Source organism: Ambystoma mexicanum, chromosome 12 (assembly GCF_040938575.1).
Source record: "Ambystoma mexicanum isolate Mex_15411 chromosome 12, UKY_AmexF1_1, whole genome shotgun sequence".
Lineage (NCBI taxonomy): Eukaryota > Metazoa > Chordata > Amphibia > Caudata > Ambystomatidae > Ambystoma > Ambystoma mexicanum.
Genome location: NC_090936.1, coordinates 640,634,237 through 640,651,735, shown reverse-complemented (window position 1 = coordinate 640,651,735; position 17,499 = coordinate 640,634,237).

Sequence of the window (17,499 nt, the reverse complement as noted above, 5' to 3'; positions counted from 1 at the left end):
TGTCCTGTTTTAACTCTACAGGCCGCATTGCAATGAACTGATTTTGCAATCTTAAAATAATGTGCACTACATACATTTCAGCACATTCACTTTTAATCACACGCACTAAAGTTGCTCAGACACTAGTGAAAAAGTTTCCCAAAAGTTAATGAAGTGGCACAACAGAAGTATGAAATGATCCCACAATTGCCACAACCCCCCACCCCCCTAAATACAGATTATATCCATTATTCAAGCCACCAACTCAAACAGTACATACGTGGAAATGCTCCCCTCCCATATAAAACACAGTGATGACACAATAGAAGTATGAATTTAGACCACAATCACCACAGTGCACCAAAATACTGGGTATGTCTACCAGTGTCACACTAAATCTTGTTAGTGTCACTGTATAAACGCAAAAATATAACTTTAATTTCCATTGGGCACTTATCCAGCACAGAAAGTTAAGATAACTAATGCATTAGATCAGGGGGTTAATGATCCTGCAGCAGAAAGCTGTGCGTGATCTGTAGATTATGGGTTACAGTTCTGACCAGGCAAACTGTTGTTTTGTAAAGGAGTACCATGTGGCCTCCTAGTAATTATTAAGTTGATAGCACTCTCAAGCTATCATATAGCAAACTGGTGCTTCATTATTTATGTATTGATCATTATTTCCTGATCAGGAACAAGTGCATCAGGAAATCCAGTATTAGATTGCAAAGCAATCCCTCTGTTCCTCTTTGTCATTGAATATATGTGGAACACGAGGCTACTGCAAAAGCAGACCTCTGTACCCAACCCATCTGTCACAAACGCATACAGAACAGCAATTGTCAATGGTGGTTTCCTACAAATACTGATTATTTCTCTCCTTTTTGCCTTGCCTTCCTCCTCTGCACTTTTGTTCTCGTACTATTCTCTCTCTTCAGTCTGAGAGGGGAGGAAGCACTGCATAGGTTTGGGGGGAAAAAGTGTACATTCAAGCTTTCTCACTTAAGCTGCTCCTTATCTATCACACCCGACCCTCTAATCCTAGCTTTGCTTTTTCCTCACTGTGCCATTTCCCAATATTTACCCTTCACTTTTTTCATGTCCTCCTCCTTTGTTGGCCCATAATCCCCTCCACCTTTTTTATTTTTTGAAAAACAATTTGAAATTCATCAATTGTATGGGGAAATGGATCCTGCTAATGTAATGATTTGAACAATCTTTAAAGAGTTTTTTTTACACCATGTAAAGATAAAGAAAAATAGAAATAAGATATAAAATATGTCAGTTTTTAAAATTGAATTAAGTCTATTGAATATGAATACATTGGAGACTTTTGGTAAAAACCGATGAGTTTTTGGAGAAAACAAAAAGAAAACACTTCTTGCCACTAACTAGCTGCTTTTAACTTGATCAAAACAGCCTTCTATTTGTAAATTGGCAGGCTGGAGACCTGTATTCAACAGACACTAATTGCCTCAAACCGAAACCTAGGACAAGGGGAGATTGGTCCCAGATCCAAAAGAAGAATCAAAGGACTTCAACTGAATACCTGTGGAGAGGGACATTCATTCACTGGATACATTTAATGAAGTGTAGTCAATCCTTCAGGAATATAACTGAAGCTTCTCTGTAACAAGAAAGCATGGGGCTTTCATAACATAGCTAGATTTCTTAACAATACCTCTGTGAGCGTGTGGGCACCACACTTGAAAATAAATTAAGCACAATCCCATTGATCCAGCGTGTATCCACGACATCAATGAAGGGCGATGAGTTGAATGCTGAAGCAGTAGAAATGTAAAGGGAGAGTCACTCCAATCAACCTGCCCTGAATTTAGCAAAGCATATTTTCCTGAACATGAAGAATCCATTGATGTAGAATTTTGCAGAGTCTATTCTTAACAGAGTAACACAAAAGTCCAGACTACATAATGGGGGAGGGACTGGGCGAAGGCGATGCAACCTTATAGACCGATATATATATATATCTATATATATATATATATATATCGGTCTCTCTCCTCTCTTTCTATAATCCCTCCCGCTCCTTCCGTTCAGCCGACCACTTCTTCTCACCGTTCCCCCTTCCCTATGTGCCTCCTCCCGTTTCTGCTCCTTTCAGCTCCTAGCCCCCCTGCATGGGAACTCCTTACCTCTCTCAATCCACTCTATACCTAGCTTTTCCTCCTTCCACACTTTCCTGAAATCTCTCCTTCTCCATTACCCACCTTGAAACCTTCCCCACCTCTCATCCTCTCCCCTTTCCTCAAATCTTCCCTATGATCCTCTCTTCCCTCCCCCTCCCCTTATCCTCCCTCACTTTTTCACCCTTAGGTCCCTTCTGCCTCTCACCTGCTCCTTCCCTTCCTCACCCCTCCCCTTCTCCCTCACAGATTAATTGCTCTATTTACTGTTTTTTATTGGTTTGATTCATTGTAAATTGCTTAGTCTGTTGTAATGTTCTATGTATTCTGTTATAATGTAAAGCACTTTGGATGAAAGCGCTATATAAGCACAATAAATATAATACAATACAATATATATCCATCCCTCGGTAGCTACATTAAAATACCAATGCCCATACTGTAAAGGGGCAAAGGAAGCACTACATAATTTTCTTTTCATTTCTCACTTATATCATTCTTTTAAAAATGGTCTCAACACTTTTTTTTAACTAATTTAGGATTCGGGATCTCAATTCCGGTGAGAAGCTATGTAGCTCTTCTATGCATCCTGCAACAGCTTCCCTGCTTCTCTGAAACTTGAGCAGAACCATCTCTGGTTCCAGAAGCAGCTCAAGACTTCCCTCTTTGCTTCTGCCTTCTATATTCCACTTCCCTACTGATCACCTGTCTGTTACCGCACTGGTTACCTGGCTACCCTCTGAACCACTGACCCAGGCCCCTGACGTCCCAGTTGCAGGTGTCTGCACTTAACCCCTGCACTGACACCTGCTGTTCTCACTTCCTTTTTCTATATCTTGATCCTATGTCTCGTACTTCTCCTCCTCCCCTGCTCCCCTCTTCCCCTTCTCCCCTTCTCCTTGCACTTTTCCCCCTTCCCTCTTCCCTGAACTTCTGCAATCTCAAAGTCACTTGGCCTAGTAAGATCTGTGTCTTGTCCTCCCTTGTTCCCCTCCTTTGCCCCATCGCTCCTTGAAACACTGTTGTATAAGCGTGCTATAAATAATATATCATCCTTAATTTGTTTATGTGCTTGCAAACTAGATATACAGAGCTTTGTAAGAAGTACTTTTACTGATAACACCAGTATTGGGTCCAGCAAACTACCTAGAATATGTTTTTATGGAAGACAAGAGTGTCTTCCATAAATTTAAAATCCATTGGTTGTCTTCTGTTAGGGCAAAATGGAGTGGCAACATGAGCAATGCCACATTGCTGGGTGGTCCCAATTTCACAGACCCTAGGGTTTAGACCTTACAAGCCAGCCATACATGCTTTATTATGATTAATTGACCCATTATGTTATTTTACGTTAATTTATACCATGCACTGGTGCCATTTTCATGGCCTCCACTCACTCGCGTGACTCTGTAAGATGAAGTCGGCTGGGTTTGTTAGTGAGGAAGAGATGGAAGGGGATAGCTGATGTGCACATCTGTTGATGCATGTAGAACCAGGAGCAACTGGTGTCTGTCTTTGTTTTGTACAGTGGTTGTTAGTTTCAGGAAGGGTTGCGTCTAGTGATTGTGTTGTGTGTTGGAGGCTATTTGAGTTTGTCAGTTGGTTTGACAGTAATGTGTGGTTTGAGCATTTTAGCAGGGTGCTTCCGTAGTCACCAAATTGTATGTGGTGGGGGAGGGTGGTAGAGAAAAGGATATGTTAGTAATTTTTTGGGTGGTCTCTGTGTATTTTGCAGCTATGTTGTTGTTTTCTTTTGTAGGGTAATCACCTGTGCAGATTCTGGGTTTGGTTTGGGCATTGTATGGGTTACTACTACTTTGTGTAGTAGTTGTTCAATTGTTTTATCCCAGCGAGTTTAATAACCAGGATTCTAGCAGTTTCCAGGTGGATAGGTGGTCTACACTCATCCTTATTTCCTTTGATATTGAGTTCCATAGTTTGGTTATGAGAATGGAGAAGGCAATTCCTCAGAGTTTAGTTTTCTCGTGGTGCGTTGTTTCTGTTTGGAGGTCGGTGCTAGATCTTAAGTTTCTTCGGAGTATATATTAAGTGCAGCTCCTTACTTGTCTAGTGATCTATGGGCAATGCAGATGGCTTTGAAATTGAATCATTTCTTGACTGGTAGACAGTGTAGACTTATCAGGGTTGGGGTGATATGGTATCTTCTGTTCAGTCCCAGGAGTAGTCATGCCACTGTGTTTTGGATGCATTCTAGTTTTTTGGCGAGGTGTATGGTCATTCCTAGGTAGAGACTATTTGCAAAGTCTATCATTGATAATACCAAGGAAATGATAACAAGGGTTTGGTATGGGAAGATGAGGTAAGGGAGGATCCCTCTTATTAGTCAAAGATGTAGAAATATTTTTCTGCTATTGAATTTACCTGTGGTTCCAGTGTGAGATCACTGTCCTTGAATATTCCCAGGTTTTTAATCTCCATTGAGCATTCAGGTTAGGTTTGCTTACTAAGAGGGGGGAAGGGAGAGAGAAGAGGCGAGGGTCAAGTGAGTCATGTCTGTTTTAGGTTGTCATCTCATGGGGTTATCATTATTTACATTTTGGTTGGGTTTAGTTGAAGATTATTTGCCATCCAGTTGTATTTTTCGGTGAGGGATTTATTGAGGACAGGGTCCATTTGTTAGTAGTCATCTTAAAATAATCTGGGGGTCATAAGGGTAGTTGTAGGTTGTAAGTCCACGATTTTGTGTTTGAGGGGCATGCAAATGTTAAAGCGAAGTGGTGAGAGTTTTGATCCTTGAGGTATGCCACAAGTGATGTTTGTGTTAGATGGGAATGGTGGTAGGTAGGTTTTGTCGATGAGAAAAGATTTCAGCCATTGTAGTGCAGCTTTGAATACCAGATTTTGAATGTTGTGTGTTTGATCATATCAAAGCGGCTGATATGTCCTGTAGAATGATGCTGGATTGGATGGTGTTGTCCACATTCATCTTTAGGTGGTCCTATATGGAGAGGAGTGCTGATTTGGTTCCTCTCATTGGTCTGAAACCAAACTGTGATTGGTCAAGTAGTCAGTTGGCTTCCAAATGGTTGAGCAGTTCTTAGTACACGTGCTTCTCCAAGATTTTTGTTGGGTAGGTTTGATATCTAAGTCTGAGTTTGCAGGGTCATCAGTTTTTTCCTGTCTTGTTTTTTCAAGAGTGGTTTGACATAGACAGACTTGTATGATTTTGGTACTATTCGAGTGTTCAGAGATGGATACATTAGTAATATGGCTGAGTAGCTGTTTGTACATATCTGGTGGGCATGGATTGTTGGGTGATCCAGCCACATTGGTTTCTTTTAGTAGGATGCTGAAAGTTTCCTTGCTTATTGGTCCGAATTGGTTGAATGTTGTGCTCCGTATTGAGGATTTGGTTTCTGGGAGGGTGTTATTTGTGGTCCTATTGGATGTGTGTGGCTTGCTGGATTGAATGTATTTTTCTCTATGGTGGCCCACAATTCTGTTGAAGGGCAGTTCTGCAAGTACAAATTTGTTGCTGCATGAAGTTGTTTTTTTAATTTCCCCATACTTTTGTTGCCATTTGTATTCTTGCAGCAAAGTGTGCTTTCGTGACTTTTAAAACTGCTCATTTGTATAGACGAAGTCATCATTAATAGTTAATTTTGTTCAGTTAGTTGTAGTTTTTCCTCCATGCCTTTTCTAGTTCATGGTTTGTTTTCTTGAGACCACTCAGTTACTGTGTGAACCATCTTGCCACAACTTTTTATGTGGGTTTGAAAGATTTTACCGGTCTAATTGGTCTAACGCGTCTGTGATCCAGATGTGAAAGTTCTCTTCAATGGTGACTGGCGACATTTTGTTTAGTTGGGAGGTATCCGGTTTAGTGGTTTCTAGTAGTTGTGTTAATGTTTCGAGATCAAGTCTTGTACAGTTTCTTTTGTTTGTCAATGGATGCTTTATTTTTGTGGTTATCATCTGGCTCTGGGTTTTGACGGTGAGTAGAATTAATTGATTGCTCCAGGTGATTGGTACCTGTGGGGCAGCAGTTGAGAGTCCATTCCTGCAGAAGATGGCGTGGCAAGTGTGTCCAACTCTCTGGGTGGGTCTGTTCACTATTTGTTTGAGATGGAGAGTTTCCAGGAGGACGCGGAGAGATTTAGTTGTAATTTCGTTTTCTCTTTCAAACTAAATGTTGAAGTCTCCCAGAATGATTATGTTGTCATGATTTATGGCGAGGTGGGCTACGGCATCAGTGAGTTTTGTGGCGAAGTTCGGGTTCTAGGTGGGCGGTCTGTAGATAAAGGATACTAAGTTGAATTGTTAGAGTCTGAGATTGATCAAGAGTTATTAGCAGTCTTCTATGTTGAAGGTACAAATGTGGAGTTTAAGAGATTTCTGTGTGCCACAGTGATTCCTCCTCCTCCTCCTCCTCCTCCTCTGCCTCTTCTGCCTTCTCTGTTAAATTGTATATATTTATATATTTTTTTTATTGGCTCAAAATGGTTTGCAATGTAGAAAACCTTTAGCCACGACTTTGCCCAAATGTAACCAAATTAAAATTAAGCAAAAGTTCAGAAATTATTCTTCAGCCTCATTTTCATATGACTCAACCACTTCTGAGCGACGGTTCTGCTTTTCCACTCGAGGCACAGTTGTCTATTTTCTTGAATATAACCAACTGGAGTTCGATCACGGACCCGGATGATGTGGGTTTTCTCTCCTTCCACCAGTACGTTCCACCAGTCATCTACTGACCTGGCGCTATACGTTGCCATTGCCTCTCACAAGGAGAAGTCTCTCTCCTCTCTCAATGCCAGACAAATGAACATTAAGTGTTTCAATGATTCTTTAGAATCCTTCTTCTGACATAGTCTACAAACAATGTCCGTGTTCTGGTTTTTCTCTTGCATTAAACTTCTCTCGTATGAAAAATGTTTAATCGAAAGCGCATGTATTGTGACCTGAAAAACAAATTCGGGAAAATTCTCAGGTAAGAAGGTAGCACGTTCAGCTTACGCGCTCCAAACCAATAATCTTTGTGGTTGTACTTTTGTGTCCCCTCCTGGGTCTTCATCCAATCATTCATATAGTTTCCTCTTGATTTTACTAGGGTCTTGTCACACTGCAGCCGTGGAAGTTGTGGACAAGATGGAGGAGCTATTAGGATGCCACGGCAGGTCAGCGTCACGCTCTAGCCTTTCTTGGCTGCAGGTATTTAGGGAGGCCACGCCCCCAGCAGTCGCGTTAAAACTCGCTATTGTTGGTCTCCGTGACTTTCTCTAGCGTAGTAGTGCCTTTCTTGTGTTCGTTTTTCTCCACTCGCCACTTTTCCGTTTCCTCCCTTGCCTTTCCTCTGCTGTTTCCCTCCGTCATCTGCTCTCTCTTTTGTGCCCTTCCTGGTGTCTAGTGTTCATTAGCTCCTCCTCCTCTTCGTTGTCGGAACCGTAGTCGGGTACCGATCCCTTAGTCTGTGTCTTTCTTTCTCTCTCCTAGGTATAGGTCTGTCTTCGTATCTTTGTAAATCAGGTCGGGGGCTTCTGACACTTTGCCTTTCGTTATGCTGTTCCTAGGTACCTTTTGCATCGCTCGCAACATTCTCTCTCTCTCTATCTCTCTCTATCTCTCTCTATCTCTTTCTCTCTCTCTCTCTTTCTCTCTCTCTCTCTTTCTCTCTCTCTTTTTTTCTCTTTCTCTCTCTCTTTCTCTCTCTTTCTCTCTTTTTTTTCCTCTTTCTCTCTCTCTCTCTCTTTCTCTTCCGGACTTTCTCTCAGCCTCGTTCGCTTTCATTCCTCTGCTCACTCTCACTCACACGTTCCACTTGTACAAGATCCTTTTTCCATCTCTCGCACGCATACACTTCTGATACTTTACACAGGTATTTTTTGGTAGTAGGATTCCTTTTCCTTCCGGCTTTACCCTGTCTGTTTCTTTTCAGAACCTGTATCCTTTTGTGTTACGTTATACTTATTGCCACTCTCATACTACTTTCACTTACACCCTTACCTGCTTGGACACCTTTATCTACAAGGGTATCACAGTGGCCATTGTTACCTTCATTTGGACCATCCATCCGGATCCCTGTGCGTGACAGTCGTCCAGCCTCTTCGACTTCCTGTTCAGTCCTGCGAATACAGCCGGCAGCTACACAGGGTTTTTTCTGCCTCATTAGGCTTTTTCCCTGTTCGAGGGGGCAGGCTCCTTCGAGTTCACCTGACTGCTAGTCATAGTCACAGTCAAGGTGGCCTCGGGTGGAGACCGTCCCTATCTCTACAAGCGCAAGAAGGGTAGGAAGAATACCAAGACAGAAGACGAATCAGAGAACACCAAGAAGGGCAGAAGGAGGAGACAGAAGGCCTCTTTCCAGGACAGTTCCAAAGAATATCCAGATGAGGAGACTCAGGGGGAAGAAATGTTAGACTTTGACAGATTGGAAGGCCAGCACACCAACATGGCCTCCTTGGAGCAATACCAGGAGATGGTGACCGCTAAACAAGGTCTTCAGGCTGAGGTTCAGAATCTCTGAACCGAAAATATTAGTCTTTGACAGCAAGTAACGACATTAAATGATTCCCGAGATGATCTACCCCCCCCTGACGTTTTCCAAGGGGAAGTATCATGGCAATCCCAAACTTTTGAAAGAGTTCCTCGATGTTTGTATGATATACTTCACATTTTGACCAAAAGCATATGAACTGAACAGAGCTAAGTTCGGCTTCCTTGTGTCCAACCTAGTGAGGAATGCTTTGGCTTGGGCTACTCCACTGATAGTTCAGGCAAATCCAGCAATAAATTATTACTCTCAGTTTACCCAACTGATGCAAACCAGATTTGACAGACCAGAAGTCCCGTATTCCTCCTATGAAGCTCTTCTGGACATCCGCCAAGGAAATCATGATGTGCAGACATATGCTTCCACATTTATAAGGTTGGCAACAGACGCAGGGTGGCCAGACTCGGCGTAACAAACCCTTTTTCATCGAGGCTTGCATGATGAACTTAAGAATGAGCTAGCTAGGGTGGCACGTCCTGCTTCCTTTCAGGAATTGGTGACGTTGTCCCTTCAGTTGGAATACAGATTACAGGAGCGGAGACTGGAAAGAAGACGACCCAGGCTTCCTCCTTCAGCTGGAATTCCCACTGCAAATCCTCCTACCCGAACAGTCAGATGAGCCCATGCAAATAGGAACAACTAGAGGCCCTTTGACCCCAGAAGAACGAAAGAGGCGTAGGAACCAGGGTCTCTGTGTGTACTGTGGATCCTCAAAACATTTGCTTCGTAATTGTCCTGAGGTACCCCCGAGGCGTTCGGGAAACGCGTCTCCCCAGTCTTGAGCAGGGAAAAGAACCGGGCAGAGACAAGGAGTCCCTCCAACACCACTCAACAGAATAGTTCCTGTGATGACCATAGAATTATGGTGTTTGCGGTTCATCTGACATTTGAATCCACCTCCACAGTGGAGATCTTGGTAATGCTGGATTGTGGTGCGGCGGGGAACTTCATCGATATCCAGTGGGCTCAAGAACAAAGAATACCCTTACGCCAGAAGGACAGTCCCTTGCCAGTAGAAGGTGTGGATGCAGCGCCTCTTACGTCCGGACCCATTGTCCAGGAAACAGGTCCAGCCACCATGTATCTGTTTCAACACCAAGAACAAATTACCTTTGATGTGATCAGAGCTGCCCATTTTCCGGTCATTTTGGGCATACCTTGGCTACGCAAACATAATCCCAGGATTGATTGGTCAGCAAACACCATATGCTTTCTATCACCGTATTGCACTTCATCCTGTCTATCTCCAGCCGCTCCCGTGATGGGGGAAGGTGCCGCCGTTCCAGTGTCAGCATCAGTGGTTCAGATGATACAGTCTTATCATCAGCAGTATGCTGAAATCTTTGAGGATAGATTACCCCGCTCTTTACCACCGCATCGAGTGGAAGACTGCGCCATAGGCCTGAAGCATTCATACCTTTTCGGTCGTATGTCTCCCATGTCACTCCCGGAAAGAAGAGCATTAAAGGAGTATCTAGAGGCCAATCTACAAAACGGACTAATCCAAGAATCTCGTTCTCCAGCAGGGGCCTCAATGTTCTTCATTCCAAAGAAGGGTGCCACAGAACTGAGACCATGTATTGACTATCGCGGGTTGAACAGTTTGACTATATGGAATAGGTACCCTATGCCCCTCATAAAGGATGTGTTAGAAGCTGAGAAGGATCCAATATTTTCACTAAAATAGATCTTCGTGGAGCCTATCACCTGTTGAGAATCAAGAAGGGGGACGAGTGGAAGACGGCCTTTAGGACCCCTCTGGGGCATTTGAATATAGGGTAATGCCCTTTGGACTTGTGAATGCTCCTGCAGTGTTCCAATGTTTTATTGATAAGATCTTTTCGGACTTGTTATATGCTTCGGTTGTGGTCTATTTAGACGATCTACTGGTCTTCTCCTCCTCCCTCTCAGAACATCGCAGACATGTTGAACAAGTCCTACAAAGGTTAAGAGAACATCAGCTATTGGTGAAACCAGATAAATGTATCTTCGAAGCTTCTTCGGTATCCTATTTGGGGTTCATCCTCTCAAAGCAGGGGCTGCAGATGGATCCTGAAAAGATGAAGGCGGTCCTTCAATGGCCAACCCCTAAAAGTCCAAAAGATATACAGAGGTTTCTGGGACTTTTGAAATTTTACAGAAGGTTCATCCCTAGCTTTTCTGATATTGTGCTACCCGTAACCAGGCTGCTAAAGAAAGGACAAAGGTTTGAATGGGATATGGAGGCTGATCAGGCCTTTCAGCAACTCAAGAGGGCCTTTACCACCGCTCCCATCCTTGTTCAACCAAACCAATCCCTTCCTTTTGTGGCGGAAACAGATGCCTCTGGAGGAGCTGTTGGTGCTGCTCTTCTACAGACCAGCAAGGATGGAGTTAAACATCCGGTAGCATACTATTCCAGGACGCTCACCCCCAGTGAAAGGAATTACTCCGTTTTAGAACAGGAGTTATTGGCTATCCGTCAAGCATGTATTGAGTGGAGACATTTGCTGCAGGGGGCTGCAAATCCATTTTTGGTATGCACTGATCATCAGAATCTGAAGGTTCTACAACAGATGGAGTGTCGCAATTCCCGACATGCTCGGTGGGCCTATTTCTTTTCCCAGTTAGACTTTAATATACCTTATCTTCCGGGAAAGGAGAATGTATTGGCTAACGCCTTATCCCGCAGCCTGGAAGAGGATCACGATGACGGCCAAAGCCAGGAAGAAATATTAACAGGAAAGAGAATCCTAGGAGTGATCAGCTCTTTCTTGCAGGAGTACAGCGTTCTACAAATCTCACAGAAATATCACCAGAGTAACAGCCACTCCTGGAAAGAAGAGGGATGCTGGATTTCCATCATGGCACGTTATATTTACCGTCTAAAGAGCTTCAAACACAAGCTTTGTTTTGGTGTCACAACCTCCCCTCTGCAGGACATAAGGGTCAGGGGGCTACTCTAAATCTTGTGCAACGGTATTTTTGGTGGCCGACAATGGTTAAGGATGTCAAGGCTTATGTAGCATTATGTTCCGTATGTGCAGCCAGTAAACACACTACTCGCCAGACGCTAGGCCTTCTTCAGCAAGAACCTTTACCATCACAACCTTGGGAACACATTTCCACTGATTTTATTGTTGATCTTCCCCTTGCAATGGGTTCCACTGCAATCATGGTTACCGTGGATACCTTGAGCAAGATGGCACACTTTTCCCCCCTTCCTGGTCTACCTTCTGTGCCAGAAGCTGCAGAAAATTTCTTGATAGATGTGGTTAGATTGCACGGCTTGCTCCGGACTATCGTGTCCGATAGAGGGACCCAATTTACATCACGATTTTGGTCAACATTATGCAGCTCTTTGGGCATTAAGAGCCTTGTCGTCTGGGTACATCCCCAAAGCAACGGACAAACAGAATGCTTAAACGCCACTCTAGAACAATATCTCCATTATTTTTGCCACCAAGAACAGGATAAGTGGATGTCTTATCTGTCTATTGCAGAGTTCACCTAAAACAACAGCCAACACTCAGCCACAGATATCAGCCCTTTCTTCTTCACCTATGGTTTTCATCCTAGACACATACCTCTTTTCGGCATTCAACCCACGACAGTGCCTTCGGTAGATCAACGCCTCCATGATCTAAAATGCATCCAAAGTGAAGCTGCACAGAAACTGGAAGCCAGTAGGAAACGCTACAAGAAGTACGCCGATGGGAAAAGATTACAGAACCCCAAGTGGGAAGTAGGGACCAAGGTTTGGTTGTCAACCAAATACCACCCGCGGTGGGTCCACACTGGGAAGTTCTCGGACTGTTATATAGGCCCTTTACCTATCTTGGCACAGGTGAATCCTGTGGCCTTTCGTTTACTACTACCACCCAGTCTGAAAATAATACATCCTGTATTTCACACATCTCTCTTGAAGACATATCAACCAGACCCCCTGGCCGTCGTATCCCTTCCTCATTGTTGCCCAAGGATCCTGATCATGAAGAATATGAAGTGGAGAGGCTGGTGGATTCATGATAGACATGGTGCCGTACAGTATCTGGTCCATTGGAAGGGTTATACCACGGCAGAACGGACATGGGAACCCAGAAGACACATTAATGCCCCACACCTCCTACGTCAGTTTCATCACCTCCACCCGGGTAACCCTGGGGGAGTACAGATGAGGAGGGGGCATGCTGTCGCACTGCGGCCGTGGAAGTTGTGGACAAGATGGAGACACTATTAGGATGCCACGGCAGGTCAGCGTCACGCTCTAGCCTTTCTTGGCTGCAGGTATTTAGGGAGGCCACGCCCCCAGCGAGTCACGTTGCAACTCACTATTGTTGGTCTCCGTGACTTTCTCTCGCGTAGCAGTGCCTTTCTCGTGTTTGTTTTTCTCCAATCGCCACTTCTCCGTTTCCTCCCTTGCCTTTCCTCTGCTGTTTCCCTCTGTCATCTGCTCTCTTTTGTGCCCTTCCTGGTGTCTAGTTTTCATCTATTAGCTCCTCCTCCTCTTTGTTGTCGGAACTGTAGTCTGGTACCGATCCCTTAGTCTGTGCCTTTCTTTCTCTCTCCTAGTTATAGGTCTGTCTTCGTATCTTTGTAAATCAGGTCGGGGGCTTCTGTCACTTTGCCTTTCGTTGTTGCGGTGTTCCTAGGTACCTTTTGCATCGCTCGCAATATTCTTTCTCGCTCTCGCTCTCTCTCTCAGTTCGCTTTCATTCCTCTTCTCACTCACACGTTCCACTTGTATAAGATCCTTTTTCCATCTCTCGCACGCATACACTTCTGATATTTTACACAGGTATTTTTTGGTAGTAGGATTCCTTTTCCTTCCGGCTTTACCCTGTCTGTTTCTTTTCAGAACCTGTATCCTTTTGTGTTAGGTTATACTTATTGCCACTCTCATACTACTTTCACTTACACCCTTACCTGCTTGGACACACTTATTTACAAGGGTATCACAGTGGACATTGTTACCTTCATTTGGACCATCCATCCGGATCCCTGTGCGTGACAGTGGACCAGCCTCTTCAACTTCCTGTTCAGTCCTGCCAATACAGCCGGCAGCTAGACAGGGTTTTTTCTGCCTCATTAGGCTTTTTCCCTGTTCGAGGGGGCAGGCTCCCTCAAGTTCACCTGACTGCTAGTCCTAGTCACAGTCAAGGTGGCTTCGGGTGGAGACCGTCCCTATCTCTACAAGCGCAAGAAGGGAAGGAAGAATACCAAGACAGAAGACGAATCAGAGAACACCAAGAAGGACAGGAGGAGGAGACAGAAGGCCTCTTTCCAGGACAGTTCCACAGAAGATCCAGGTGAGGAGACTGAGGGGGAAGACATTTTAGACTTTGACAGGTCTCTTACCAATGGCTCGTCTGATTCATTGAAGTCCTTGACGATTGCTTGGCAGATAGTTTGCCACTCAATTGGTGTTTTTTCACTGTGCTCTTCTATCGCCTTTTTCAAGACTTGAAACCCTCCACCAGGGTTGTCCTCAATAGATTTTCGATAGAATGAGTGATTTTCACACTGCTATTAACTTGGGGGGATGTAAGAGCGAGTTCCCTTCTTACGATTTGTATTGGGAGACTCTTTGGTAACCGCAGCACAGTTTTCCAGAAGATGGCTCCTATGAGCGACCACTTTTTTTCTGGAAGTTGAAAGTAAGCATCCCCCAATAAGGCAGTAACCATCCCTTCAATGAGAGGCAATAAAGGACACACCCCAGGAGGGAATGAGACCAGGACCAAGTGTGGGTGAAGTTAAAAGGTTTTTTATCTAAGTCAATATAGGGCATGCAAAGGACTCTGCAAACTCCGAGAGCACTCTATCCCACAATAGCAAAGACAGTCAGTTATATTACAAATTACGTCATGCATAATCTGCTCTATAGGGGCCACATAGTCTCGGGGATTGGATGACGATGTCTAGCTACTATGTAGGCTGTATGTCCGGTGCTCTGTGATTGGCGGGGATCCACGTGGTGGCATCATGAAGTGCTTGGGTCAGCTGGGCTCATCGGGGTGGAGCTCCTGGGCACTGGCGTCAACCAGAGATTCACCACTGTGGTTCTAGGAACTTGCCCTTGTGGCCTTTCATTCCCATTAATCACACTCATCTATACCAGGTTGTCATGTAAAACTTTTAACACATCAATCTAATACATGGGTGGGGACACAGGAAGGTAGTATGCAATACGAGGCTTTTTTCCATACATCATCGTAAAGTTGTCATTATCAAGGGGTCCAGTCTCATGGGTCCAGGTGTCTTATCAGGGGGCACGGGTCAGGCTACCTCCATCATTTTATTCTGTTTGATGCAGTAAATGATGACTCTGGGGGATGTTTGCACAAGGACAGATAACTGCCTTTGTGGTCTGTTGAATTTGGGATGAACTGGAATACCATTAGGTCAGAGGGGGCACCTAGCTGGCACCTCAAAGGCGGTGGGATTTAGGACCAGGTAGCTCATAATTCACTTGGCTGGGCTATGGCGGCCTCTGACAAGGGGGAGATAAATACTTGAAGCTGGTCCAGCAGGAATGTGGGGAGGTGAGGCTGTGCTGCTTGAACAACAGCGAGCCCCGGCAGGCCTTGGCGGGGGGAGGGGGAGATGGCCTTGTAACTTCGAACGATTCTCTGTTCACTAGGCTGCACAATATACCATTGGAGGGGAAAGAGGTTAAAGCTGGGGGGCATTAGGGAAGGTACACATTCCTGCCGTTTACATTTTTTTTTATTACTAGGTTCATAGCAATGGAGGTGGTCATTGGCACATACAGTACATTATGTTAGTCGGTCTAATACTTATAATTCATGAGAAAGGCGAACAGATAACAAACGTGAGGTAGTATCAGGTTGGGTTATATATTCAGGTGGAAGAGAACAACATGTTAATCTAACATTTCGATTACAATACAAACTTACTCAATGCCCTACGTGGTTTACATGCAATATAACATATTTCGTCACAGGATACACAAGAATTTTATAGATTGCTTTTCAATTACCCTTTTCACAATAGCAGCAAACATTGGTTGGTACAAAGTGGATATTCGAATAGGCATACACTGGGCCCTGGAGCATGCAGGTATCTCGGGGGTGGGTGGGGTCACTTCTCTTTAATATGAGTAATTTGTATTCTACGTTTAACATTTACCACACATTCTTTAGCAGCATGAACAAGACTGAGGAACTCAAGGGTTTAGTATGTATGGTTAACACTTCATCTGGGGGCAACTGGGCAGGGGGTCATGGACACCATATATTAACCGTACCGAGGTTAGGCGTGGGGTCGGGACTCTAACTATAAGTCCGGTCACTTCTAGGGCAATGATGTACTGCGGAAGGTAAATGATACAGTGTTTGTTCTGTTACTTGTTCGTAACTAGTTGCTTGTGAGAACGGGCTTTCACCGGATCTGCCATGGGGTGGAGGCTGGGGAAGTGCAGGTCTCTCTGCGCACGGTCAAGTGGGTGCCGAGCTGCAGCTTTTGCACCCAGGCTATTCCGCTGGGGCCTGGGTTCAGTATACTTTAAATGGAGTCTTGCTTATTACAAAATGGTGTCTATATTCTGCTAAGGTACGGGCCGTGCAGCCTCACGTATCGATCTGCAGCCACCCTGCCTCCCGGGCCCAGGTGCATGGGGGGCTGCCGACGAGTCATGAGCATCACGTAGGTGGGCAATGTGGGGGAGGGGGGATCCTAAAGACCTATCCTCCCATACAAAGTAAAAGCGATGTCTCGGCGCCGTAGGTCAAAATAGGTATCACTTTCATTCGGTAGAATGTCACTAGTGGCATAAACGTAAATCGGCAGTATCGTTTTAGCATTATGCTTCCTTGAGCTGCAAGGTTGTTTTGCCTTTTTTCTCATTAAGTCAACTCTGGGCGCATCAAACCTACCAAATTGTATTTGTTTGTAGTTATTTGGTATGGCTTTATGAGCCATTACTTTGTAGTTGTCTAATAGCCATGTTTCTGTGAGGAAGAGGGTGTCAGTGCCGCCTACTCTCAGGAGGTCGTAGATTTCTGTTTTGAACTTTGCCCTAGATTGTACGTTTTGCAGGCTGTAGTGCAGTGTGTGCTTGTTAATGGACTCCTTTTTGGATGCTTTTTCTGGCAGTCTTGTGGGGCTGGGATGTGTGCATTGTTTCTCTATCAGTTGGGTAGAGCTGGTTGTTTCTAGGTGCGTGGCTAAATCGCCTGTCCCTTCGTTGAGGAGTTCCAGTAGGTTATGTGATGGGTTTTATTTTTTTTAACGGGGGTTGGTGTTGATTTAGAGGTGTTGTGTACTCTGATCGATGGTCCCTGTTGGTGGAGGTTTGGTGTCTTTTCCCCTACTTGCTCTGTTCACCATTCTTGTTCATTTATCCTTCATGTATGGGGGCATTGGGGTGTTTTGTGACAGTTGTAGGTCGGTGAACCATTGGTGCTGAGGTTAGCTATGTGTCAACATCTGAGTGATAGGCTTGCAGTATGGAAGGATTGGCATTGGTTGACAGACTTGTCAGCTATTATCAGGGTGGGGATTTACTGCACAAAATCCTGCAATGGTTGAACCTCATGGTGTTGAATGCCTCACTGTGGTGGTATGTTCACAGTGGCGAGACCCACATTGTCAAAGCCTCATGGCCAGGGATTCCAGGTGCGGAAACCTCTCTGTGATGGTTGTCTCAGCCACAAAGCTCGTAGTGGGGAGGGGGGCGGTCTCCAAATTCCCAGTGCCAAAATTGAAAGTGCCTAAACTCACAGCAGTAGAAATTAGAGGTGGCAGGGTTCCAAGTTGCAAAAAGTTTAAAAGTGGCAACATTCAAAGCTGCAAAACCTCACAATGGCAGAATTCAAGAATATATTTGAAAGCAACACAATTCACAGGTGGGGAATATGGGAA